This window comes from Theobroma cacao, chromosome 10 (genome assembly GCF_000208745.1).
Source record: "Theobroma cacao cultivar B97-61/B2 chromosome 10, Criollo_cocoa_genome_V2, whole genome shotgun sequence".
Taxonomy (NCBI): Eukaryota; Viridiplantae; Streptophyta; class Magnoliopsida; order Malvales; family Malvaceae; genus Theobroma; species Theobroma cacao.
Window position 1 is genome coordinate 8,270,309 of NC_030859.1, and position 6,545 is coordinate 8,276,853.

The following is a 6,545-nucleotide window of genomic DNA, read 5'->3' on the forward strand; positions in this document are numbered from 1 at the left end:
AAAATGGGACATTTACTCGGTTAATTTTTCACTTTGTTTTTCTATCACATTTAACCATTTTTCATCATTTTCTCTTCATTTCTCTTAGAATAAAAATCAGTTCATCATCATTGTACATCAATGCATATTCGGCCAAGGGTGGGTATTGTGAGAATTTCATGCTTTCTTGCCCAATTTGATTTCTATACACATTTAACTAACTAAAACTACTAATTTAACTAAGAATCAAAACCTAAAAATTTCAAAATCTCTCCCCTTGAAATTCGGCCAGCCCTTGGTTTCACTTTTTGATCTCTCTCCTCAAGCATGATAAATGGAAATAAAGGCATAGGGAAGGTAGAAATCAAGCTAAAGTCGAAAAATCTTACAGTTAGACGCGTAAATTGACGAAAAACGGGATTTCTCCTTTGAATTTTCTAGTTTTCCTTTGGTTTTTCCCTTTTCTTCCTTTCCTCTCTATTTTCTCTCTTGTTCTCTCCTTATGGCCAGCCATCACTTAATATGGGGTTTAAATGGGCTGACTTTTCATTAAAATAATGTTTAATCATTAAAAAGTGCCATGTATCACTTTCCCCGTTGGCCCGTTTTTAAAATTTTATCCTTTAAACTTCAATTTTTCACCACTTAGAATACCATAGTTATTCATACCAAAAATAAATAAATCCTATGATTTTGACAAGTTTTGGGTGGTGAAAATTACGGTTTTTACCTTGGGATGACAAAATTACCGTTTTGCCCCTATATTCCGAAAATTATCGAAAATTGAAAATTTTCACTTTCTATCATTAAATCATACTCCAAATAGTTAATCTTGGTCAAAAATTTCACTCCATGATCAAATTATTATCTTAGGTGGCAAAATGACGATTTTGCCCCTAAACATCAAAATTTTCAATTTTTTCCCAAATGAACCCTCGAACTCCAAACAATCATTTTTAGTCATTCCTGGACTGTAAACTATTAAATTTCATCTTACGATTCCTATTTGAACTAGTTCGAGATTAAATCAACTCAAGTGTACCGTTAGGTACAATATCGGGTTTCGTCTATTCTTAAGACTTTTCTAGCATAATAACATGCTACTCAGTGCATGTATGTCATGACATGTGTTTATAGGGTCGGGTTTTACAGAAGACGTAGGCATCAAAGGCTGAACCTTTATAAAAACTTGGCTAAGAACTCTTTACTTTCTACATTTATTTTTCATTCAGCTTATACTCTATTTTACAACTCTGCTTTTCAAGCTTTTACATTGTCTTAAGTTGAAAAAAGGGGATTTTTACTGGAAAACCAATTCACCCCCGTTTTGGCTACTTTACTCTAAACTTATTTATCTAACGAAAAAGAAAAGTATCTTGCATACGTCAGATCAAAAATGAGATAAGTACTCATGTTCCATATTAGTTCTATTATTATCTCTATGCACGCTACAATAAATATGACTTTTGTGCTTTGATTAGTCAATAAATATGACTTAGGACTACACATTTTTAAAATGTACTATTATTTTTTAGTAACATTTTTTATAATACTTTTTTAAATTTTGACTGCATCATAAAAATATATACTAATGTTATAAAGATTACATACACTAATAAAAATAAAACTTTTGATATTACCACTAAAAAAAGCCACATTTAAAAAATTTAAATAGTTAAATTTTTAAGATTTCGCTATATATATGCATATACATGTACATATACATAAACATACATATACATTTGTATATGTGTGTGTGTGTGTAAATATGTATATGTATTTATATGTATATGTATGCATATATATACATTATATATATGTATATGTATGTGTATGTGTATGTATATCTATATATGTGTGTGTATTTATATATGTGTGTGTGTGTGTATGTATATAATGTTACTTAAAGAATTGTGATTACAATCCAAAATTTATTTTGGTAACATTAATTATTTTTTAAAAGGCAAATTCAAGGTTGTATTACTAGACGAAGATTACAAAAAACTACCTCTGTAGTTGATAATAGTACAAATCATTAATTATCTTTATTATTTAAAAAAAAGCGAGAGTTGGAAATAAAAACGAAAAATAAAGAGTTGTTTGCAAAGCAAGGGTCGTGCTTAAGGGACACTTGGGCACATAAGCCTCGCTCACACAAGGGATGCTACCATGTGTGCAAGTCCTTTTGCGTGCATGTGGATTTGTGCGTAACAAATCATTGCATGCAGGAAAATCCCCCTATGCAAGTTGAAGCTCTCCTGCAAGCACCGGATTAAAAAGAAAAAAGAAAAAGATGTAACTTTGGGCAAGTTCAAAGAAGGAAAAAAAAAGTATTTACTTTTTAGAATAAAAAAATATTTTTTTTTCTTTGAACTCTATTACTTTTAAATTTTTTTAAGTTAGAAATCTTAAAATTTTTACTTTTTCACAAGTTTTACTGCATCACTCTAACCTCATGCATACAAAAATTTCTTAAACTTTTAATTTAGAAAAAAAATATGCAAGGGGCAATAAATCTAGAAACAAAAAAATTAAAAATTAAAAATAAATAATATTAAAAAATTTTGCTACATAAGAAGTACCATACACAAAATAATTCATTATTCTAACATAATTGTCGTGTAAAAATAGAATTACCAAGCACAAGAAAGTGCATTACTTTTAGCTAATTTTCTTTAATTTCTATTGTTTAATTTTCTTTTTATTCTAGTTTACTAGCAATGCATGAGAAGTTCTTTCATCAAGAATTTTTCATATGGGGGGCAGAAGGTGTCATGACCCGAAACTTCCCTCGAGCCCGTAACAACAGTCGCGATGCCCCGATCGACACTCATTACCCAGAATATTAACCGAAACCTTGCAAGGCTTTAATATCAACTTATCATTTCCCTTGTAAGTAACTGTTGCCAATTACCACGTTCTAAAAGATTTTAAACTGTTTTCAACTTAAAACAAATAAAATAATAATTTTCGTCTCATAGGGGTATTTTGGTCATTTTTTCCAAAAATTTTGAAATTGGCTAAAATGTAATATACAAGTATAAAACACATAATTCATAATCAAAATGAGTTTAAAAGTCTAAAATCTTCATTTAAAATGAAATTATGCTTATTTGGATATAATAGAAAAATAAAAGAAATATTAAGTAAAATATTCTATTTTCTTATAAAACAATATTTTTAGAACATTGCGTAAATAATTTTTTTTTCACAACATAAAAGCAAAATAAATTCCTATATACAGTAGTACAGATAACTGGAGTATGAAATTTAATTTATAGTGACAAGTGGGACCCCCGAATATTCAAAAGTAAAGAGGATCGTGAACCTACAGTTTGGAAAATGCAATTCCAATGGTAGTCCTCGATGCGATCAGCTATCTACAGTTTATTCTGAGCCTGAAATGGGTGGAAAAGAGGATGGTGAGATTATAAAATCTCAATGAGTAAACAAATACCATCTAAAATATCTAAAGTCGAGTAAATGGAGACAGATAAAATAAATCATCAAACTTTAATTTATCATCTTTCAACTCATTTCAACCGAATAAAATTCAATTCATTTAAATCGAGTAATCAACATGGTTTATGAATTTCTTAAAACTTGGCTCATGCCAAAAATTATTCTCATACTCAATGATCATGGATACCTTGGCCGAGGGCTATCCCAAACCGAGTCCGCCAAGGCTATTAAAAAGTTATATACTCATAAATCATGTTTTTATTTAGAAAATATAGCCTTTCCTTGGCGTTGGCCGAGTTCCCCCTCACACGGTGGTTTGGCGTGAAGTGAACTCTAAAAGTTATACCTCGAGAGTTACCCTACTCGCCTCTCCAACCGAGGTAAATTATGTCAGGATTCCATGCCCCTCTAATAAGCTAGTCCACAGAATCCAGCCCACTACAGCAAGCAATACCCACCATACAATAAAATTTTGACAGCATGACAGGTTTAATTTAATACTACCCAGCCTACAAATGTAAAATAGAACAATTCATACAGTTCACAAAAACCACAACCCAGCCAGTCATGCTAACATATTAACATAAGTCATTTATTCAAATCATAAATTTACAACATATCATTGGTCTCCAATTACTCTATTTGTTTCAAAATCATTATTCAATTTCAAGACAATTTATAAAATCATTTCGTTTAAACACATTTTGTTTATAAAAAATAAAGATTTGCCATTTAAACTCATTTTTCATAAAATCATAAAATCGGATAAAAACCACTTTAGATAATTAAGATGATAGTAAGGTTACTCACTATTTCAGGAGTCGAATTTCTATAGTACTCAAACTATCGATCCTCGAGTATAATTTCCTTGCCCTTGTCGGAGGACTCACCACCTTGACACAGTACAAAATCGAGAAACTTACTACATTGGTACTAAATTGAAATTAAACTAATTTCGACTAATGCATGATATGAAATGCAAAATGTCTGATTAATCGCTTAAATGTGATATTCGACCTAAGTCACACTATACTCGGTCTAATCGGCTAAAATCTCCAATTTAACTCCAAATCAATTCTTCTCACTTTCTACACTCCAATTATACCTAAATTACCTCAGTAACTGTGAATGAGATTCAATTTATCAATCCCGAGTCAATAATCACACATGTCTATACGTTGAGCAAAAATTCAGATTTTCACACCAAAATTTCCCATTTAATTTCTAACCTCACCAAACATCAAATATCACCAAAATATCATGAAGTATCATCAATTTCAGCCTCAATATTCTCCCTAGAAAATTCGGCCTCTTATGGGTAATGGGAGAAAATGAATTTTTCTTGTTAGCTTTTCTTGCCACACATCACTAACTAACTAAAAACACTAACATAACTTGAAATCAAATCAATCCAACACCATTCTCTCTCCATACCCATTCGGCCAGCCATGAATTCACCATGAAAACATGAAATTTAACCATGAAAAGTAAGTTAAAATCAAGAAATTTTACCTTTAATTGCTTGATTACTTGAAATCCACCAATTTTCCCTTGAATTTTCTCACCTAGGGTTCTTGTTCTTCTTTTCTTCCTTTGTTCTTCCTTTTGTTTTCCTTTGGCCGGCCATATGAAGAAAATGGGCTGATTTTGTGCTCAATTTAAAGTTAAATAATAAATGGTTATAAACTTTACACATGTCACCTTATTATTGGTCCATGTGTCATTTCTTAACTATTAAGCTTTCTCTCTCCACCATATAAATTCCTTCAATTATCCATGATAATATTGGGTAAAATCCATGTGTTGGACAAGTGTTGGGTGTGTAAAATTGCAATTTTGCCCCTAAGGTGGCAAAATTATCATTTTACCCCTATGCTCCGAAAAATACCGGGATTACAATTTTTCACTTCTCAACCTCAAATCATACTACAATAAGTCAAATGTGATCAAAATCTTTCAAAAAAATTTCCCATTTTGTCCTCGAGTGGCAAAATTACCATTTTGCCCCTAGATAGTGAAATTTTTGATTTGATTCTAAATTAATCCTCGAGCTCCAAATCACCATTTTAAATCATTCCTAGATTGTAAAATTTTCAATTTCACCCTATAATCTCTATTTGATCTAGTTTGAGGCTTAAATCAACTTTGTTGTACCTCTAGGTACAATACCGACTTTTGTAAATTTTTCGGGACTCTCCTAGCATGCAAACATGTTATCCATCATATGTATGTCCTGTCAAGCATTTTATAAGGTCGGGCTTTACAAAAGGTCTATCCATGGAGTGTTGCATGTAGGACAAATTCTTTCTAGCATATACTTCTAATGTTTATACTTCCTCTTCAAAATATCACCAATTTTAACTACAATTGCATAAATTTTATATATTCATACACACAACAATATCAGAGTGATTGCAAAACATGTTTGCATAACTTAAATTACTTCTTTTTATTATGTGCATAAGAATTTCTTTATAGTAAAAACTCTCATGTAAGGGAAAAAATATAAATGCTTGATTTTGACTAATATATTATTATTCCTTTGAATGTTGTTTTATAGAATAAGAAAAAGCATAAGTAGCTTTGTCACGCGAAGAGCAATGAAAGTAACTCTGAACCAATAGCAAGGTTTAAGAGTTATTTTCACCTTTGGAATGTTTTAGAGAGCTTATCTTGGTGATTTAGATATGTAGTTAAAGAATCTTCCTCTTAACTTTTTTTTTTGTAGTAAATGTGCTTTACCATTTTCCTTTTTCTCAAGAAAACACTTGACACATTTGTTAAGTATCATTGAACTCCACCATGTTATTAAACCAATACATCCTCAACTATCCAATATGCACATGCAGTGGGTAAGGTACAATCCTCATAATGCACATGTTATTACATAATGAACGTGTTCTTCACATTATGAATATGTTCGTCTATAAAGATCGTGTTCTCCTTAAACATGCTCTTCCCATGATACCTAATAAGCAATTTCTATCCAACCGCTCCTAATAAATTGTTCCTACTTAGTAAATATATAAAAGCTTGGTAATTCAGGAGACATAAGAGAATTTCATGAGATTCCTTCTCTATTCTTTCTAAGGGCACTCCCTAAG

The 6,545-nt window shown here is 30.9% G+C and overlaps 1 long non-coding RNA gene across 1 annotated transcript; it reads right to left on the reverse strand.

Moving 5' to 3' along the window:
• Window positions 3,185-4,992, reverse strand: LOC108663732. The gene is made up of 3 exons (XR_001929744.1): window positions 4,954-4,992; window positions 4,252-4,334; window positions 3,185-3,377 (listed from the first exon to the last, which is right to left on the reverse strand). It is a non-coding gene; the product is annotated as an uncharacterized LOC108663732 (long non-coding RNA).